We start from the raw sequence: 22,530 nt of genomic DNA, 5'->3' as shown, positions 1-22,530 counted from the left end.
GTGCTTGTTGGACGTGCCAGGCAGACGTTTTCCTTCTCCTCACCTTCATGCTTTTGGTCAATTCTGGAAGTCCATGATTAACTCTTGCTCTCAGTTGTTGGGTGCGGTTATTATGATCTGTGACTATTGGTCGCTATTGATGGAAAAACGGAGTGGGTGTCTAGGGCAATGATGGACAGAAACCGAGGGCAATATGGAGCTGTAGGATTCATCAGCATTAAGGCACATGGAAGGGTTTGATTGAGAAAGTAGATGGGGGCTACATACCCACACACCACACACCACACGCATTGCACCTGCTCTAATAGGAGAAACTCTTCCGGGCTACTATAGTAGAGCCCCGTTGCAAGCACAGTCCTGAAATGTCAGCCCGAACTGGAAGCTAGGAGAGTCTTTAAGTTTGCATGTCCTTCGAGCCAACAGTAGCAGCACTCAGCAGGCTTTATGGCATGCAGGTAACAAGGCTGTCACTGAATTAAACATCTGCATGCTTCCTCTCAAGGTCCTGGATGACATATCTCACTAACGGTACCAGTGGAGGTTGTTGTGCACAGAGGTGGTTCATGGGGGCGTCAGCAGCAGCAAAGCTGCAAACAGCTACTCATGGAACAAGTTGCCGCGAAAATAGCGCCGCTGCTCGTTATACAGATTTTGTGAGTTCTATCATAGTCTCCACGCTGCCTTGCTTGGTCGATTTTTTTGCTACAAGACCTGCTCTTGATTTGATTGTGCTTGAACTCAATGCCTTCTGACTTGTTTTTGAGGACACACACACACTCCCAAGCTCACCAATGCTCGCTTGATGCTTTGCAGCACTGTCGATTTCAACTCTCCTTGCTCACTTGCTTTGCTTGAACTCAATGCCTTCGACTCATCATTGTAGACTCTAAATTGTCACACATATGTGCAACCATAAGTGATTGTCAAAAAACCAAACTATGGCAAGAAATCTTGGGAGAAATCTAACATTCTCCCTTGTGAACTGAGCAAAAATTCAAGTACAATACTCAACCATAAGTATGGCAACCGAGCTCACTCTTGCACGAGTAGCTCTATGGACAACTCCACTTGCGAGCTATACCTAGCTCAATTTGAATTCGCAAATGCACACATAGCATAAATTGCACAAAGTCATGCTAAAATCACGTTCTGGAATGCCCCACACAGTCATACAATGTGTAAGAAACCGCATCCAAATGTGTAACAATCCGAAAGCCTCATTCCAAAACATCACTTGTATACACAAAAGCAAGGAGAATATTCTCTCAAATAGCATCAGAGTGTGCACTACATAGCAATAGATGCAAACCGCACAATGCTCTGCAGTGTAGGAATCAACCTGTCAAGCTTCGATATGTCAAGGTTATTGCAGGCTCTTGCAAAAAATTCAGCGCTCAAAATTTTAAAATTCTGATATCACAATGCGTTTGAAACCTGCTAAAACCCCAGGATAGACTCTTGGATCATATATATCCGAGTCCATATGTGAGAGATATACCAAAAATATCCATTTTTGGTCCAAAAACGCAACACAAACTTACTGCTATTGTATCTGCTGTAATTATGAAGAGAAAACTAAATAATGGACATCACCATTGTGTCCGGAATGTGCCAAAATTTGAACCTAGAATCATGGATCATATCTATCCAACTTCGTATGACGGAGATAGGCAAAAACACTGTTTCGGGAGTTGAAAACAACAAAAACGAGCTGCAACATTTCTTGCTCTTGCTTCTTCTCTGTAAAATTCAAAAATGGCTTGCTACACAAGCTCTATACAAGTTGAATATACATGTCTAAGCTCAGATCTGCAATATGGGCTTCACAATTTATGTGCACACAATGCCGACGTAGAAGCTTCCGTGTACACAAGCAAAATCGCTCGCTAACCTGTGATGTGTACATGTTGCCAAGCTGCTCCCTTCTCCCTTCTCTTGGAATCTAATGTTGTCAATAGGCTTGACGTTGCAAAGTCACTAACTCGATCGTCGCACTACACTAGCGCAAAATCGAAGCTCTGATACCACTTATAAGAGCGTTGGGTGCGAAAGCGATGCGTGGTGTTGTGTGTGAGGGAGGAAAAGAGTCGAAGACATATTGTGTGGGTGGAGCAACCTCCAAGAATGTGGTGAGGAGCTCCTTACTCTTTGTGTATATGAAGAATAAGGAATGTGTATGTACATACAGTGGACGGACGGACATCGGACGTCTCGTCCTCGGTAAATGCGCAATGCCTTTACCCCAATAGTTCTACCCTCTTTTCAAAGCTAAACTGCATGTTTCCTGCTGCTTTAGATTTGCTCCATTTTTGCAGAGATCTATTTCTTGCTCGGATCCCCTAAAACTCTCAAGATTACATATCCCAAGAGGGGCTGCGCATGTCTGTGCTGCGAGATCCGAGATCTCCTCCCGACGCCTCCGATCCCGTTCCTCTACATTGGATCGTCGCCAAGCTGGAGCTTCCATAGCCGAGCTCCTCTCTTCCGTGCCTAGTTGGGAAGCTGTCGCATACGCGTCGATCGCCAAGCTGTGATACTAGTTGAAGGTGCGCTCGTGCGCGCGGAATGCATGCGGTGTGTCTATGCGAGGAAGGGAAGAGGCAAGAGAGTGTCACTGCTTCTCCGTATTCATCTTTGATGTGCATTCATAAGGCTTGGGAATTTAGCAGGTCTTGTTAATTGTAGCCACAGAGCCGTAAGATTGCTCTGTTGCATTTTTTTTAGACCCAATTTTTGAAAGTTTTCCCAAAATCTAGGTCGAAACTCTAGGATTTGGCGAGGTTTACAATTCGGGTTTTGTCGATTTTTCATCACATCAAGCTTAAAGCTCAACAGTTTTCGGTTCGTGAACTCTACCCTAACAATTGGATTTCACTACAACTCTCTTTCAAATTGAGTTTTCGTATATTCGTTTCTTGGCCGGTCGGCTCACTCGGTTTCGTTTTTTGTTCTTTTTTGACAAATTCTAAATTTTTCAAGTAGCTCAAGGTTTGACTTTAATCGGTTCTTTTTCTTTTTCTCTGTCTTGAATCCTTGCTCGCTTTGCCCTGTGGTGTATCACTTCCTCTACGGGATTTTTTTTCTTTTTTGCACCTCCCCTCTTTTTATTTTTATTATTTTTGTGATTTTTTTTAAATTTTTGGGTATTTTATTTATTTTTATAAAAAATTAACTATTTATAAAATTTGTTTGGGACTTTTTATGATTTATTATGATTTTTAATGACTTTTTGGGTTTTCTTTGTGAATTTTATGTTTTCTTTTTGTTTTTTTATGAATGTTTTTTAATCTTTTTTTGTGTTTTAAAAGTTTTTTTGGTGGATTTTATTAATTTATTGGTGGCTTTTTGTAAAATTTGGGATGTTTGTGTGATTTTTCCTTTTTTGGGTGGATTTTTCTCTAATTGTTTTTTGTTTTTCTTGTATTTTAATTTTGTTTTTGGTGTGATTATATATATCTATATATATAAGGACAAAACAAAACAAATTCAATATAAAAATTAAATCAAATAAAGCTTACCTATACTTACGTGCTCAGCGTTGACCCACGAGGAAGCTACTGGCGAGAATGGTGGTGGAGAGACTGCGGGCCGACAACTTGCAGGAGAGAGAGAGAGAGAGAGAGAGAGAGAGAGAGAGAGAGAGAGAGAGAGAGAGAGAGAGAGAGAGAGAGAGAGAGAGAGAGAGAGAAGGCAGCGCGTTGGGCGCTGGCGAGCAGTGTGTGTGTGTGTGTGTGTGTGTTAGGGCGTGGTCACATGATGCTTAGTTATTAGTAGGATGAAACTAAGCCTTACTATGCTTCGATGCAATTAAAGTGGGAGACTATGCTCTCTGCCATGGTCATGTGCGAATGTAACTAAGCCGTGTTACCGACTTGTACAGGTGAGCAGCAAGAGCCTGTGTAGCTGTTGGTGAGAGAGAGAGAAAGACGACGCACGCAGGCTTGCCAGTAGAATATACGATGATCGGTGCCAATCATCATGCAACACATACACTGAAAATTTTGAAAACAATTAATTTTTGGGTTTTGCAGCAAAAGCTGGCGCAGGAGCAGATTTCCTTTAAGAGGCTCGCTCGCATAGTTGTGCAACTATGTCAAAATCGGCATAGTTGCAAAACCTCGAGCACAGTTCTACTATGCCAACCTCCAGCTCTCGCGTGACCAGGAGACGGGCTTAGTTATTCGTCAGAATGACTGAAAACTATGCCTCGTGTGACCATTGCCTTGGTGTGTGGGTGTGGTACACTGCCAACGAAAAAAGGAGAGTGAAGATTGCCTCAGTGCATGCACAGTAGAGGGAGGAAGAGAGAGTGATGGCGTGTGGGTCCGCACTTCTCAGCCGCCCCCCCCCCCCCCCCCCCCCCCCCCCCCCCCCCCCCCACACACACACACACACACAGAAGAGAGAGAATGAAGGTCGTTTGTAGAGGATCCCGAGACAGAGAGAGAAAGATTGACGGCCTGCAGGGAGTACAGAGGGAGGGAGCAGGTACAATGGAAAAGGACACAAGAGGGTGTGGGTGTGTGAGAGGACTTTGCTGTCAGCGTCAAATGGCATGGGAAGCGAGAGAGAGTAAGGACAAAGTGGGGGGCGGGGGGGTTTCACATAATAAGCCGTATCTTTTCAGGAGAGAGAAAGAGAGAAATGAAGAGGGTAGAGAGAGAGAGAGAGAGAGAGAGAGAGAGAGAGAGAGAGAGAGAGAGAGAGAGAGAGAGAGAGAGAGAGAGAGAGAGGGGGAGGAAAATGATAACGCTTATTATTCTAGTTGGAAGAGAAAAAAGGATAGGGAAGAGAGGGAGTGGGAGAGAGAGAGAGTCGGGAGAAGAGAGAGAAAGATTATGAGCGTGCTTACTCTGTCTGAGGGGAGGGTCTTTTTCTTTTCTTACAAAACCTTAGACAAGGTAAGGAAAGATTCTCACCAAAATTGAGCCCTAGAGCCCGATTTTCATCGAAAGTCAAAACTTACTGTTGCTTTCGTCGAAAATTGTCGCAACTTTACCAGTCCGCACACCAGAGCTCGTGAGAAATTTTTGGCTCCAGTCAGAGCCAATTTTTCAATTTTAATATTTTATATATATGAAAATGCCATATTTAGCCAAAAATGAGCCGAAAACACAAAAAATTACTCAAAAATTCTTAAAAGTTGCCTAAAAATCCGAATTTTATTGAGAAAATTTCATAAACCTAAGTAAATTATCGGCAATCACATTCAAACACTTTCGACACGTACAAGCAAGCCAAAAATAGCAGTTTTACCAAAAATATCAATTATGACAATCACCAAACCGATCCCTGGAAATAGCGAGATGCACAAAATTCAATCAATGAGGGCACAAAAGCTCTCCAAATCACGTTGAAAATACAAAACAACTCGTCAAAATCACAAAACATCAAAATTTTACGGAAGTAATTGGAATTAATGGCGAAATTAGCAAAAAATACCAAAAAATATAAAAATTATCCAAAAAATACCCGATTTCTTTGTGTGGAAAGTTTTGCACACATAGAGGAATGGTGCATCCAAATAAAATCTCAGTTAGCACATAGATTTACTTGCCAATTAATTTAGCCAATAAAAATCAAAACTAGGCAATTTAACCGGCAAATTTTGATAAAAAGTTGGCACAATCGGAGTGTGTAAATCCTTGTTTCGAGCTAAAAAACACAACATTTAACCATTACATACATCAGTTTTTCAATCAAACATTGAATTAATCATGCACGTTAACCACTTTTTAGGCACACACACAAGTGTTAATATAACATTTAATGGTATAGTAACTTGTGTGTAGCGAAAAATAACATAGACATAGTGAGAATTTCATTAAGAATAGATTCCTAATGAGTATAGCAAGAGTGCTTGGATGGGGAGAGCAACAAAAGCATAACAACTAGTTAGATAGGCATGAACAATACTTCAAAAAGAGAGAGAAATTAAGCTATTGACAATATTTGAGGACCGGATTTACATGGAGCTGGCGGTCGCCCCTCCAAAAGGCTTGTATTATAGGTTTCCCCCATCAAGGGAGACATTTAGCAATACAATACTTTGTGTTCCTTCAATAACTTACTGGTGCAATGAAGATGGGAACTTCAAGCACCAAGCTTACACTTGAAAACACAACATCAATTCCCTCATGGTCTCAGACCCAAGACCTCACACACCTTCAAAGATGGTGAGAGCTAGTGGGGTATGAGAGTAGATCGAGAGGAAGAAGGAGTATTCTTACAAGAAAGAAGCATGTCTGCTCACATAATCGCTCTTACTAGCTTAGCATAGCTTAGTAATTAGCATGGTAGAGGGGATGAGCATGCATTGGAGCTTGGCTCTTGGTTGGATTTGCATCACAAAGCCAAGAGTTGTTGGTGTAGGCCTCCCTTCTCATAAGCTTGGAGTAGATGATGAGCTTTTCATTAAAGCTTGAGAAGGAGATAGTATTTTTTACTTCACACATGAGCTTGTGTGAGTGTGTTTGTGTGATATTGCCTTGCAAAAATCAGCCCTCTCTCTCTCTCTCTCTCTCTCTCTCTCTCTCTCTCTCTCTCTCTCTCTCTCGGTCGACCGCTCTTGCTTTTTCCTCTTGCTGGCCCCTCATTGGCTCATGCCAGGCATAGCCAATAGGAAATTAGAAGCATAATTGCTAGCCTTGTGACATGTGTCTCTCTTTCCCCTTTTGTGAGAGCTTTAGGTATTCAAATAATTCAATTAATCTCTCATTGGACCTCTTGGTCTTCTGGCCAATAGGAATCAAGCAAGCCATTGGGCTATTGAATGCTCATTGGACCCCATGGGAGATTGTCCAATAGTCTTCTAGGGAGCTTAATTTCTATTGGTTCTTTTATCAACTATTTTTTAATTGAATTAAACTAAATGTACTCTAGCCTAATTCTCATTGGTCCACCTCTATGGCCATCCAACAGGATTTGAATGCACCTTGGGGGCAATTGGGCTAGGAAGCTGACATGTGTCCACTATGCCCTTTGTGAAAAGGGAGCTTGGAAGAGTGTGTGTGTGTGTGTGTGTGTTTCTCTCTCATCCCTTACAAAAATTTCTCGCCCCCTCCTTGATAGGGATGTGGGAAGACTTTTGAGTCTCCCCACAAGCATCCAAATGTCCCTAAGGTTTGACCATAGAACTTTTCATTTAATTTTGGAACCTAAGCTTTTTGGAAATCTTAATGGGCTGAACCTTAGGGTCTTTGAAGCCCATTGATGCACATTGGTATTTTGCAGTAGCCCCCCTTTGGATCCCTATTTCCCCCCCTTTGGATCTCTATTTTCCCTCCTTTGGATCCCTATTGTGACTGATCTGCCAGCCTAACCAATATTCTAGCTTTTTCTCCCTGATACTTCTCCATATTAAATGATCAGTTTAACATGAGAAAATCATGTAGGAGAATTAGATATTAGTTATTATGACATTACCTCTCTCTTGAAATCATAGTCATCCTCGACTATGAGGTAGAGACGATAAAGCCTAGTCATTAGTCCATTTGCTAGCAGGTAGAGGACCCCTATTTTACCCTACGACATCATCCCAAAATGGATGACTAGTCCATGCTTGAGAGCGTTAGCTGCCGCAAGCATGTCTGCACATTAATCCGTATCAATCTTCCTATTAGTAAGAGTGACAAGCTCTACTTGGTGTTCGGGAGACCTCGTCTCCGCAAACATGATCCTAAGCATGCATAATTCTTAACATTTGTGCACAATAAAGAAAAGCAGAGTTTTATAAGACAAAAACTTTGTTCATTTAAACATTTTTACATTTGCTTACTCTAGGGAATTATTGTAAGCATTGACAAGGTTTAGGTTATCATCTAGCACCTTCAAAAAAATAGTTTCTTAAGCTTAATAAGATACCGTCGGATAATCTTACCGCTTCTCAATACCTTGTCTTCATGTCGGAGAATGGACTCGGGCTGCAACACCTCTTCTTGGTCCTCGATCTCCAGTGGGTCTTCAATAGTTGGTTCTTGAGGTGGCTCTCCTTTGTAAGGCTTTAGTAGGCTCACATGGAAAGCATTGTGTATGAGCTAATGACTGGGCAACTTGAATTGATAGGCCATCTCATTGTTCGGCCTAAGAATCTGAAAGGGACCATAGTACCTTTTTGCTAGTTTAGCATAGTACTTTTGGTGTCCCGTAGGATTCTTGCATGTTGTGTGTCTTAGTTGAGCCTTGGGAAACTTAAGCAAGACCCAATAATTTTGTTTAAAGGCTTGAGCTCCTGTGCTTATTAGCAGCAACCTTTTGCCTTTATTGTGAAATAGGGATAGCATCCTTAATCTTTTGGAAAGATTCTTGTAGGCATTGGCTATACTCATCTACAGCGAAGATCTTCCCATGTACCTTAAGTAGCAGGGAACTTTTGGATCTTCCCTCAATTACCTTTAAGGGTAAGTACTTCTCCCATTCGGACCTTTGATCTACTTCCGTTACATAGGCTTTTAGTAGATCAAGAATTGTTAGGTCAGCTATTTCACTTTGGCCATCCGTTTGCGAGTGATAGGCTGAAGATAAGTTTAGCCTTGTCCCTAAATTCTCAAAGAGACCCTTCCAAAAATTAATGGTCATTCTAGGATCTCTCTAAATGATCTTGTTTGCTGAACCTGTCTACTATCGTCCATATTTCCGTATTCCCATGGATAGACTTAGGCAATTCAAAGATAAAATCCATGGATGTGCTCTCCCATTGTGAATAAGGGATTGGGAAAGATTGAAGCAATCCATGTTGCTTCCCTTTATCAAACTTCATCTTTTGGCATACCACACATTTAGAAACATACTCTTGTATGTTTGCTTTCATGGCAGGCCAATAGAAATATGTTCATATCCCTTTTAGGGTAGACTGGATCCCTCTGTGCCCCGCATAAGGAGGAGCATGGAATTCATTGGCATTACTTTCTCACGTAGTGAGTTAGTAATGCATAGTCTATTACCATAGATAAGATAACCATATTGTAGGGTAAATGGTTCTTATTTCTTCCCTAGTGCAAGGGCTGAAATCACATCTCTAAAATTGGGATCAATAGCATACTCATCTATCATAGAAGATAGATAATTGTGAGTTGCTATCGAAACCGCATTTACTCTCGACCGTCTTGAGAGTGCATCGGCTACTTGATTATTCTTGCCAGCAATGTGAGCAATATAAAAATGAAATTGCGAAAGGAAATTTTCCCACCTCATTTGTTTGTCGGAGAGCTTGGTCTACGTCATGAAGTACTTAAGTCTTTGGTGATCTGTCCACAGAATGAAAGGAGTCCCCACCAATAAATAGTGCTTCCATGAGTCTAAGGCATGTAGAACTATGAGGAGTTCCTTTTCATATATGCCTAGAGCTTGCTCAACAGGGTCGCACCGACTTTCATAGGCTATGGCGTGCCCTTCTTGGAGCAAAACAACTCCAAGGCAATCGCCACAAGCATCACATTGGACCTCAAATGGCTTTGACAGATCCGGTAGTGTAAGCACAGGTTGAGAGATAAGCTTTTCTTTAAGCTTTTTGAAAGCATTGTTCTCCTTGCTGGACCATATATACCTAACATTTTTCTTTGTTAGGTCATGTAATGGTCCTGCAGTTTGTGAGAACTTGTCTATGAAGCGTCTATAGTATGCACACATACCTATAAATCTTCTTAGTTCATGTAGATTCCTTGGATTATGCCATCCTTTTATTACCTCCAGCTTTGATGGATCCATTTGGATTCCATCTTGAGAGATAATGTGACCTAAATATTGAATCTCTTATAAGGAAAAATCACTTTTCTTTTGATTAATATAAAGTTTATTCTCTCGTAAAACTTGAAATATTACCTGGAGGTGTTGCTTGTGTTTGTCTAGTGAATTAGAGTAGATGATTATATCATCAAAGAACACTCCAGTAAAAGTTCGGTGAGGCCTCAATAGCTTCTCCATCAAGTGGTTAAATGTGGCTAGTGCATTGGTCAAGCCAAAAGGCATGACAATGTATTTGTAAAGACCAAACGTAGTGCAAAATGCGGTCTTTACAATGTTTTGATCAACTATCCTTATTTGATGGTAGCCACTTTTTAGGTCAATCCTACTGAAGTAGGTCAACCCTTGTAGCTTATCAAATAGGTCTTCTACCCGTGGAACGAGAAACCTATTCTTGATAGTGATCCTATTTAGTGCTCTATAGTCGACACACATACGATATGTGCCATCTTTCTTTTGCACTAATAACGTGGGTGAACAAAATGGAGATGAGCTAGGCCTAACCATGCTCTTCTCAACTAACTCATGCACTTGCCACATAATCTCCTCTTGTTGAGCTTGGGAAACTCTATAAGGAGGTTTATTAGGCGGTGAACTTCCTGGAAGAAGTTTAATTGTATGGTCATCATTGCCTCATTTAGGAGGTAGTTCATAAGGGATGTCGTCAATAAAAACATCTCAAAATCCTTTGAGAAAATTGGATAACTCTAATTCCTTGTGATTGTTTATATTTTCTTTTGCTAAAGCAGATTATTTTTGCCCTTTATAAACAGCTAGAGAGTTTATTTTTGAGGGGTATAGCAGTTTATTTTGCCTTTATAAACTCCCTTCTCCTTAGCTTTGTTGTTGTTGGCGTTGCCTTTGGGAGACTTTTGGACATGGTCCTTCCCCTTAGGCTCGTTATTACGTTCCTTGTTCTCCGTGGGCTTAGGATTTCTCTTAGCCCCTTGTTGGAAATTGATTCGTGAAGCCACCATGGTATGGTGTATGACCGCAAATATGGTGCGTGGCCGTTGGGAGTTGACATACTCCACCATATTTTCAGTTAAACTAACACAAAATTGTTGTTTTTGCTCTCCAAAATCCATCTTTTTGAAGACAGTGGCTTTGAGATGTAAGTCCCAAAACGTGTCTCCCAGGGGATTCACTCTATATACAAAACGGGACACCACCTGCGAGCGGATAACTTTGATAAAACCCCTATATTACGACTCATATGAGGGAATATGACCCCCCTTTCTACCCTAATACAACAATCAATGAAGAAAACTATCATACCCCTATCTTACATATGAATTTTAGGTCTCACATGATCTAACTGAGTAAAACTAGTCAAAGAGTGTGTAGCATAGTGACTTGCAACTTACTAAGGAACCACTTATATTGATAACTAGATGTACCCTCAATGTGTCGTAGTTTGACTTTCAAACCATGTGCCCGATCAGCCTGCACTCGCGCTACTTGTCCAATTCTGACCCATCCAAAGCTGGTGTAAAGCAACCCTTAACCTGCTCCAAATCAACCCTTATCTATGATCGGATTGATGTAAAATTTGATGTGTGACCTGATAAAAAACTTCCCCAAAATTCATCCGAGTTCTAGTGCACACTGGTGACCAATCATTACAAGTAATCAACCCGGGTCAGTTTCCCCCCCCCCCCCCAATAATATGATACCCCCCTCCCTTATTTTTAAGCTTGGGGGATAAATTATTGGGGGCATGCCCCTTACTTATACACTTATGCTACTTGTAAAACAAACCCCCTCCCTTGCACTTACATGGTGCAGTAAGTTTTCCATGGTGAATCCCCCGGGACTTGTATACATATATGTGAATAGATTCGTAGGGAGAGAGCTTCAAGCTTCACCATTTGGTGAGTACTTTGTCTTTGGCATCGGTAGCAAAAAACTGCTTCATAATGGAAGCCCTTAAAGCTTTCCACGTTCGTGGAGCTTCACCGTTTGCTTGTATGCTAGACCACCATTGCCTAGCGGACTTTTGAAAATGCATAGCTACATGGTGCAGCTTAGAGGACTCCATGAAGCCCTCATCTCCAAACGCCGCATCGAATTATTGGATGAAGGCCAAAACTTTGTCCGTAGCACCAAAGGTGCCATTGTAGGTAAGGAAAGAGACGTTCTTTCCTCCCTCTTTGAACTTCTTGAACTTGGACAACCTCTTCCACGCTGCATAGGATTTCCTATGGCCTCTTCTTTTTGGTGGTTCAAAAGCTGCACCATCACTTTCTATAGAAGAGGAAGAGTATGAGGAGGATGGAGAAGAGGGTGACCTCTCTTCCTTGCCTTTTTCTTCCCTTGTTCCTCCTTGTCTGCACCATCACTTTCTTCAAAAGAGGAAGAGGACGAAGAAGATGGAGAAAAGGGTGACCTCTTTCTCGCCTTTTTCTTCTCTTGATTTCTCTCATCCCTCTTTGAATTATGGTGTAGAGAAGTGTGCGATGGTCTTCTCCGTTTAGGGGGTGTTGAAGAGCGTTTTGCCTGTCGTCTTCGTGGAGCCATCTCTACCGAGTTGGCAGGAGACTCACTTATTTCTCGTTCTTTCAATGGGGGCTCTACTATTGAAACTTGAGTTCTCCTTTGGGAAGGAGATGCGTCGTCAAGTAGTGGACTCTTGAGCCCTTCGTACAGGTCCTCTTCTTCTTTCCTTATGGGAGAGAGACCTCTTTTGGAAGTCTCACAAGGAGGCTTCCTAGGTACTCTCTCTTCTTGGTGGGGAGTTTGGAAAGTCCCATGAGTACGAAGCTACCATTGCACTTCACCTTGGAGGGATGGATTGCCCATGGCTTGTTGAAGCCTAGTAACAAGGTAATTGACAAGCATAGGGGCATCATTAGTAGCATGTTCATTAGCAAAATCAAAGCTATCAACAATAATTTCACTCTCTTTACTATTTTCAACCATTCAAACAACTTTTAGGTGTAAAATTTTTAAGTGTACTTTGGCACTTCAAGCCCTAGTTGCTACTCCTCTCAACCCCTTTAGAAAAGCACTCAAGCTCCTGTACCTGTGCCTTGAATATCATTAATTGCAAGGAATAGAAGAGAGGGTCTTTCACCACCAAAACAACACCGACTCCTATCAAGCTTCTAATAGCTCAATAGTGGTTAAGCCATAGGCAAGCCCCGTAGGACTCCACTATTAAAACCATAGCTCTTGATGGTGTTGCCCCGTTATCTGCACGAAGCAGGTGCATTGCAAGGCTAAAAAATCCCTATTCTACTTACTCAATTGCAATTAATAATACCAACCATTTATAGTTACCTTGAGGAAAAGAGAAACCTTGTGCTTTGATACCAATGTAAAATTTAATGGTCTAGTAACTTGTGTGTAGCGGAAAATAACATAGACATAGTGAGCATTTCATTCAGAATAGATTCTTAATGAGTATAGCAAGAGTACTTGGATGGGGAGAGCAACAAAAGCATAACAGCTAGTTAGATATGCATAAACAATACTTCAAAAAGAGAGAGAAATTAAGCTATTGACAACAGTTGAGGACCGGATTTACATGGAGCCGGCAGTCCCCCCTCCAAAAGGCTTTGTATTATAGGTTTCCCCCATCAAGGGAGACATTTTACAATACAATATTTTGTGTTCCTTTAATAACTTGTTGGTGCAATGAAGATGGGAACTTCAAGCACCAAGCTTACACTTGAAAACACAACATCAATTCCCTCACAGTCTCAGACCCAAGACCTCACACACCTTCGAAGATGGTGAGAACTAGAGGGGTATGAGAGTAGATCAAGAGGAAGGAGTATTCTTACGAGAAAGAAGTAGAGGAGATGAGCATGCATTGGAGCTTGGATCTTGGTTGGATTTGCATCACAAAGCCAAGAGTTGTTGGTGTAGGCCTCCCTTCTCACAAGCTTGGAGTAGATGATGAGCTTTCCATTAAAGCTTGAGAATCAGATAGACTTCTTTACTTCTTGTGTGTGTGTGTGTGATAATGCCTTGCAAAAATCAGCCCTCTCTCTCTCTCTCTCTCTCTCTCTCTACGACTGCTCTTGCTTTTTTCTCTTGCTGGCCCCTCATTGGCTCATGCCATGCTTAGCCAATAGGAAATTAGAAGCATAATTGCTAGCCTTGTGACATGTGTCCCCCTTTCCCCTTTTGTGAGAGCTTTAGGTATTTAAATAATTCAATTAATCTCTCATTGGACCTCTTGGTCTTCTGGCCAAGCAAGCCATTCGGCTATTGAATGCTCATTGGATCCCTTGGGAGACTGTCCAATAGTCTTCTAGAGAGCTTAATTATATTGGTTCTTTTATCAAGTGTTTTGTAATTGAGTTAAACTAAATATAATCTAGCCTAATTCTCATTGGTCCACCTCTATGGCCATCCAATAGGATTTGAATGCACCTTGGGGGAAACTGGGCTAGGAAGCTTACATGTGTCCACTATGCCCTTTGTGTAAAGGGAGCTTGGAAGAGTGTGTGTGTGTTTCTGTTTCATCCCCTACAAAAATGGCTCACTCTCTCCTTGATAGGGATGTGGGAAGCCTTTTGAGTCTCCCCACAAGCATCCAAATGTCCCTAAGGTTAGAACCTTTCATTTACTTTTGGAACCTAAGCTTTTTGGAAGTCTTAATGGGTTGAACCTTAGGGTCTTTGAAGCCCATTGATGCATATTGCTCTTTTGCAGATGTCCCCCTTTTGGATCCCTATTTTCCCTCCTTTGGATCCCTGTTGTGACCGGTCTGCCAACCTAACCAATATTCTAGCTTTTTCTCCCCTGGTACTTCCCCATATTAAATGATCAGTTTAACATGAGAAAATCATTTAGGAGAATTAGATATTAGGTATTATGATAGTTAATCATGTCAAAATTACTAATTGAACACAAAAATGTCTAATTGGGCATGACCATAACACAAATCAATCATCACATTGACCAAATCACTAAGCACACATTGATTTTTTGGGGCACACAAGGGCAAATTAGTGCACACACACCTTAAATTAGGTGCACGCACACACACACACACACACACACGCACACACACACACACACAATTTTAGTACACACAATTGCAATTGACCATCCAAGCATGTAATTAGGCAAATCAACAATGCACATTACCACATGAAACCATCAATTTATGCACATTCGATTCTAAGAAAATTTCGGCATTACGATGGCATGCAAATGCACAAATCAAAAGCTCAAAATTATTAGCTTGACAACGGCTAAGCATACCACATAAATCTTGGATCCAATGGCACCATCCAATTGCCAATTGCTCAATGTGTAGGCCGATTTTGTCGAAGCTCCGAGACATCATCTCTCACATCAGACGTATCCGGACCAATGAAGATGCTGCAACAAATTGAAATTCATCAACAAATCCAACGACAATTGAAGAAATCAGCCCATCAACAACCAATCAAAAACCTTCCCTAGCCTCCACGGACACTTTTCAACAGTGCCCAAGGACGAGCACTAAAATCAGAAGGGGGGAATATTAACTGAGTCAACGTCAGTTAAACAGAAGCTGCTAAAGACCGAAGACATATGGATGCACATCAAGGATGAATACAAAGAAGCAGTAAAGATTGGAATTGCACATTTTCCATGTTTTCCCAAAATGGTCACGTATTGTAAATTCCCGAATTATTTCAAGCCATTGTAATATTTTAATGTGTTACGGGCTCAATGTGAGTTCCAAGTTGTAAAGAATAGGTCATTACTATGCCTAGGTTGCAGATTTAGTAAGTGGTGAGCCCTAAAGGCCTTGGGTGGCCGGACATTGCATATTTTTACCCTAGGTATATAAGGCAGTGTGTAAAAGAAATTAGGGTTATCAAGCCCATTTGTTGAGAGCACTCTTTGGTGAGAGCTCTTGAGGTGTGTGGCCATGGAGTCCTCGAGCTTCTCCTTGCTCATGAGAATTGATTAACACTAATCAATGATTCATTCTCTCTCACTATGCCTCTCTCTTACTTTTTATGATTGCCTATGATGCTTAGATTAACTAGATCTTAACTAATTAGTGGTTAGTCCCTCTCTAATCTTATGTGATTTTCCTCTTTTGCTTGTGTGTGCATGTAGGTTTGATTGGAGTGTGGTGCTCGATAGATCTATGTGTGTGTGCTTGTGATTAGTGTGTTGCATGATAGAATTAGTGTTGTGTGCGTCTTGCAATTGTAGTGTATGTGATTGGGTTGATTAGAGGTGAAGAGAAGTGGATATAGAGATTGCCCCTTATTGCGGCTTAGCTCCTCCATAGGCCGAGAAGCTCACCTCGTACAGTTACCCACTTGTGTTGCCACGATTAGCTCACTAACCGTGTGAGTGTTTCCATGCCCTAGCCGGGTAGCTCATCCCTCCGGATTGATAATTTTCTTGGTCATTGGAGCTATTGCAACGATGGGACTCCCAACATGAGGGAAGATCAAAAAGTCCCCTGCTACTTAAGCTTAGTACACGGGAAGATCTTCGTTGCAGATGAGTATAGCCGAGACCTACAAGAATCTTTCCAAAAGATTAAGGATGCTATCTTTGTCTCACAGCAAAGGCAAAAGGGTGCTGCTAACAAGCACAAAAGAGCCCAAGCCTTTAAAGAAAATGATTGGGTCTTACTCAAATTTCCCAAGGCTCGATCAAGGCACACGACGGTCAAGAATCCTACGGGACACCAAAAGTACTATGCTAAGTTAGCAAAAAGGTACTATGGTCCCTTCTAGATTCTGAGGCCAATCAATGAGATGGCCTATCAACTCAAGTTACCGAGCCATTGGCTCATACACAATGCTTTTCATGTGAGCCTATTAAAGCCTTACAAAGGAGAGCCACCTCAAGAACCTACTATTGAAGACCCACCGGAGATTGAGGACCAAGAAGAGGTGTTGCAACCCGAGTCCATTCTCCGACATGAAGACAAGGTACTAAGAGGCGGTAAGACTATCCGACGATATCTTATTAAGTTTAAGAATTATCCTTTTGAAGATGCTAGATGGATGCAAGGCATACAACTAAAGGATAACCTAAACCTTGTCAATGCTTACAATGCTTCCCAAGAATAAGCAAATGTACAAATGTTAAAAATGAACAAAGTTTATTTGTCTTTTAAGACTCTCTTTTTCTTTATTGTGCACAAAAAGGAAGTAGTATGCATGCTTAAATCAAGTTTGCGGAGACGACGTCTCCCGAACACCAAGTAGATCTTGTCACTCTACTATGGAAGATTGATAGGGCAAATGTGCAGACATGCTTGCAGCGGCAGCTTAGACTCTCAAGCACCAAATGGACTAGTCATCCATTCTGGAACAATGTCATAGGGTAACATAGGGATCCGCTAAATGCTAGGAAAAGGACTAATGAATATGCTTTATCTTTTGTACCCCATAGTTGAGGACGACTATGATTCAAGTGAGAGGTAATGTCATAATAACTAATATTAATTCTCCTAAATGATTTTCTCATGTTAAACTGATCATTTAATATGGGGAAGTGCCAAGGGAGAAAAAGCTAGAATATTGGTTAAGCTGGCAAACCGGCCACAGTAGGGATCCAAAGGAGGGAAAATAGGGATCCAAAGGGGGGTCCATCTGTAGAAGAGCAAGGTGCAACAATGGGCTAAAAAGACCATAAGGTTTAGTCCATTAAGACTTCCAAAATGCTAAGGTTCCAAAATTCAAAGGTTGTGTCGAAAGGCCAAAACTAGGGAAATTGGATGCTTTGTGTGTGTCCCAAAAAGTCTTCCTAATCCCTACATAGGAGGGGGTGATCCTTGCAAGTAGGGGATGAGAGAGAAACACACACACACACACACACACACACACACACACACACACACACACACACACACACAAACTCCATTTACACAAAGGAAATGAGGGACACATGTCAGCTCCCTAGCCCAGATGTCCACAAGGTGTACTCAAATCCTATTGGATGGCCATGGAGGTGGACCACTGAGAATTAGGCTAGATTAAATCTAGTTTAATTAATTTAAAACACTTAATAAAAGAACCAATAAGAATTAAGCTCTCTAGAAGACTATTGGGCAGTCTCCCAAGGGGTCCAATGAGCATTCAACAGCCAAATGGCTTGCCTGATTCCTATTTGCCAGGAGGCAAAGGGTCCAATGAGAGTTTATTTGCATTTATTAATTACCTAAAGCTCTCACAAAAGGGGAAAGGGGACACATGTCAGAAGGCTATCACTTATGCTCTTGAAATTCCATTGGCTAGGCCCGGGGAGGTCCAATAGGGTTGTAGCATGAGCAAATAGCAAGAGGGGTCGACCAAGAGAGAGAGAGGGGGCTAATTTTCTCAAGGAATTATTGAATTACACACTCACACTAGTCTATGTGTGGAGTAAGACGACTCTCTCTCTCTTCTCAAGCTTTAATGTAAAGCTTATCACCTACTCTAAGCTTGTGAGAAGGGAGGCCTACACCAACAACTCTTGGCTTTGTGATGCAAATCCAACCAAGATCCAAGCTTCAATGCATGCTCATCTTCTCTACCATGCTAAACTATGCTAATATGAGTGATTATGTGAGAAGATGTACATCTTTCTCATAAGACTACTCCTTCTTCCTCTCAATCTACTCTCATACCCCGCTAGCTCTCACCATCTTTGAAGGTGTGTGAGGTTTTGGGTCTGAGACCGTGAGGGACTTGATGATGTGTTTGATAAGTGTTTTCCTTAGTGCTTGAAGTTTCCATCTTCATTGAACTAGCTAGTATTGAAGGAACTAAAGAACTGTATTGTAAAATGTCTCTCTTGATGGCAGAAACCATAATACAAAGCCTTTTGGAGGGGGGACCAGCTCCATGCAAATCCGGTCCTCAACTGTTGTCAATTGCTTAATTTCTCTCTCTTTTGAAGTATTGTTCATGCTATCTCACTAGGTGTCATGCTTTTTGTTGCTCTCTCCACCCAAGCACTCTTGTTATTCTCATTAGGAATCTATTCTAATGAAATGCTCACTATGTTCATGCTATTTTCCGCTACACACAAGTTACTAGGCCATTAAATGTTACAGGAAGCAGATTTCATCTTTCTAGTGGAGGAATCTCAATGGGTCTCTCTAGTAGTTATTGTGCCCAAGAAGAACGGAAGATTTAGGATATGTGTTGATTTCAAACCTTTGAATAAAGGAATCATTGTACACTACCCTTCTTGGATGAAATCCTCAATCAGGTTGTAGGTCATGAATGCTACTCAATCATGGATGGATTTTCTGGCTATTTTAGATCTCGATAGCAATTGAAGATCGATTGAAGACGAGCTTCATTACTCCTTGGGGTTGTTTTGCTTCCAAAAGAATGCCTTTTGGGCTAGTTAATGCATATGCTACCTTCCAAGGGTGGATGAATAGAGTGTTTGGTCCCTACTTGGGTAAGTTCATTCGAGTTTTCATGGATGACATTGGATGTTATAGCTGCTGGGTCACACATTTGGAGAAGTTGAGGTTGAGTTTTGAAAGACATCAATAAGAGGGTGGGCAACTCAACCCAAAGAAGTGTAAGTTTGCTCATGCCAGAGTCCATTTTCTAGGACATGTGGTTTCCCAAAATGGAATAGAATCCAACCCAGAGAAAGTAAAGGCTTTATTGCTTATGGATCCACCCAGCAACACAAGGGATTTGGCATCATTTGTGCATAAGCTCAGGTACATGTCGCATTTTTTTTGGATGCTATGTCAGTATGTGTATCCTCTCCAAAAATTGAGTCAAAGAGTTGAAGGGTTTGAGTGGAATGAAGACATGCAACAGGCTTTTGATGGTATCAAGGAGGTATTGTGTGGTTTACCAATAGTCAGTCCTCCTGACTTGCAATCAATTTTCTATTTACCTATTAGTGTGGGGTTAGTAGCTTTTGGGTCGGTGCTCTTACAAAAGCAGGGTAGGAACTTCAAGCCAATCTATTTTGAGAGCAAGATGCAGAATGTCAGCAAGTTCTCCTACACAAAAATGGAACAGTGGGTATTTGCCTTGGTTCTTGCTTGTCGCAAGTTCAAGACATATCTGCTGCCCCAAAAGTTCTATGTGCTCACCACATCAAACCTCTTGTTGGATGTAGTACATCATTTGAAGCCTAGGAAGCACATCTTAAAGTGGACTTTGGAGCTTCAAGAGTAGGAGTTTGAGTTTAAAGTGGATCATTCGTTAAAGCTCACCAGGTGGACATAGTGGTACACAAGGGAGGGGAGCTTCCATCTTACCTAAGGGTTGGCAAGGATGATCATGAAGAGGAAGTGGATATTACATATGCGTATACAATGATGTTTGATGGTGCATACAAAAAAGCTCTACAAAAGGCAAGTGGCAGGGTAGTCATTAAGAACCCAAAAGGAGATGTAATCTTTTCTAGAGCTTACGATCTTGATGAAGCTGAAAATAACAATGAGGCCAAGTATCTCAAGCTTTTCCTTGGGTTGAAGCAGTGTGTTGAGTTTAAATTGAAGAGGGTCATTGCAAAAGGGGATGCGTTGCTAATCATAAATCAGTTGCTTAGTTTGTGGAATGTTAAGAAAGATAATTCGAAGAAGTTGTTCTATTGCACACAAGCTTTTGCATGAGTTTGGGAAGATACAATTTAAGCATGTTCCTCGTGAGCAGAATAAAGAAGCTGATGAGTTTGCTAGGGAGACAAGGGATTTGAGCATAGTATGAGGGAGCCGTGGCGAGATTTGGACATGCAAGACACAAATGGTGGAGAGTGAGGAAGAAGCGTGGGGGTGCAAAGGCAACTTGGGAATTGGTTTTGCAGGCGTTTTTCCTTCCACTAGAAAGATTCCTTTTGGAATTGAATATGACAAATAGATAGCTTTGTTTGATAGTGTGGATACTCTCCTCTCTCTCTCTCTCTCTCTCTCTCTCTCTCTCTCTCTCTCTCTCTCTCCCCCCTTCTGTAGTAAAAAAAAATCTTCTTCAAAGGATGTGTGTCGATGTGCATACGTAGACCTTTTGAGGGAGATTAAAAAAAAAAACACATCAAAGAGCTTGATAAAAAGATGAGTGTATTCTCTTTTACACTTAGTGTGTGTGTGTGTGTGTGTATATATATATATATATATATATATATATATATATATATATATATATATATATATATATATATATATATAGAGAGAGAGAGAGAGAGAGAGAGAGAGAGAGAAAGACTAGAAAAATACATTTTCCCTAACCGGTGAAAATAAAGGCAAACTCGGATTTCTCTCGATTTTTAGGTTAAAATGTGAAGCTTTTGTCAGTAATTACACTAAAACTTGTTTAAATTTCCCGTTTGCATTGGGAGAAATTGCCTACACCGCACCACATAGGACAAGATGGGCCCATGCCGTATAAATATTCGCTCGGATTTTGGTTCGCTCGGAAAATGTCGCTTGGTGTATAGTAAGACTCGTGCTCGATCATGCCCGGGAAAAAGCGTTGGCGACCTTGAACCAAGGGTGAATTAGACAAACTCTCATGAGTTGACCCTGGAAGGTAGAGTTTAAATTTAGTATGATGGATTTGATTTGAAAGTTTGAATCGATAAGAAAATATATTTTGGGGTTAAGGGTTGTTAGCAGCCCGGAGTGGATGACCTTCAATTATGCATACAATGCTGCATTTTTTGATAGACATGTAACATTTAATGGACTAATAACTTATGTGTAGCGGAAATTAGCATGAACATAGTGGGAATTTCATTAGAATAGATTCCTAATGAGAATTACAAGAGTGCTTGGGTGGAGAGAGCAACAAAAAGCATAACACCTAGTTAGATAGCATCTACAATACTTTCAAAAGAGAGAGAAATTAAGCTATTGACAACAGTTGAGGACCGGATTTTCATGGAGCCGGTCCCCCCTCCAAAAGGCTTTGTATTATGGTTTCTCCCATCAAGAGAGACATTGTACAATACAATTCTTTGTGTTCCTTCAAGACTAGCTAGTGCAATGAAGATGGAAACTTCATGCACTAAGCAAAACACTTAACAAACACAACTTGAATTATCCCCGTTCTCATAGCCAAGACCTCACACACCTTCGAAGATGGTGAGAGCTAGCAGGGTATGAGAGTAGATTGAGAGGAAGAAGGAGTATCTTACGAGAAAGATGTACATCTCCTCACATAATCACTCATATGTAGCATAGCTTAGCTTAGTAATTAGCTTGGTAGAGGAGATGAGCATGCATTGAAGCTTGGCTCTTGGTTGGATTTGCATTCACATGCCAAGAGAGTGTTGATGTAGGCTTCTATCTCACAAGCTTGGAGTAGGTGATGAGTTCTCCATTAAAGCTTGGGAAGAGATAGTCTTCTCTTTCTTCACACATGAGCTTGTGTGAGTGTGTGTGTGATAATGCCTTGCAAAAATCAGCCCCCTCTCTCTCTTGGGCGAGCCCTCTTGCTAATTGCTCTTGCTGAAGCCTCATTGGCCCTCCCCAAGTTAAGCCAATTACAATTAAGCAGCATAAGTGATAGCCTTTTGACATGTGTCCCCCTTTCCCCTTTTGTGAGAGCTTTAGGTAACTAAATAATTAAACTAAACTCTCATTGGACCCCTTTGCCTCCTGGCTAATAGGAATCAGGCAAGCCATGGGGCTCCTGAATGCTCATTGGACCCCTTGGGAGACTGCCCAATAGTCTTTTAGGAGACTTAATTCTCATTGGTTTCTTTTATTAAATGTTTTTAAATTAATTAAACTAGATTTACTCTAGCTTAATTCTCATTGGTCCACTTCAAGGGTCATCCAATAGAAATTGGGCACACCTTGTGGGCATCTGGCCTAGGGAGCTGACATGTGTCCCTCATTCCCTTTGTGTA

Source organism: Adiantum capillus-veneris, chromosome 29 (assembly GCF_014529385.1).
Source record: "Adiantum capillus-veneris isolate H3 chromosome 29, ASM1452938v2, whole genome shotgun sequence".
Classification (NCBI taxonomy): domain Eukaryota; kingdom Viridiplantae; phylum Streptophyta; class Polypodiopsida; order Polypodiales; family Pteridaceae; genus Adiantum; species Adiantum capillus-veneris.
The sequence above is the reverse complement of the archived record's forward strand: the minus strand, read 5'-3'. Positions refer to the sequence as shown.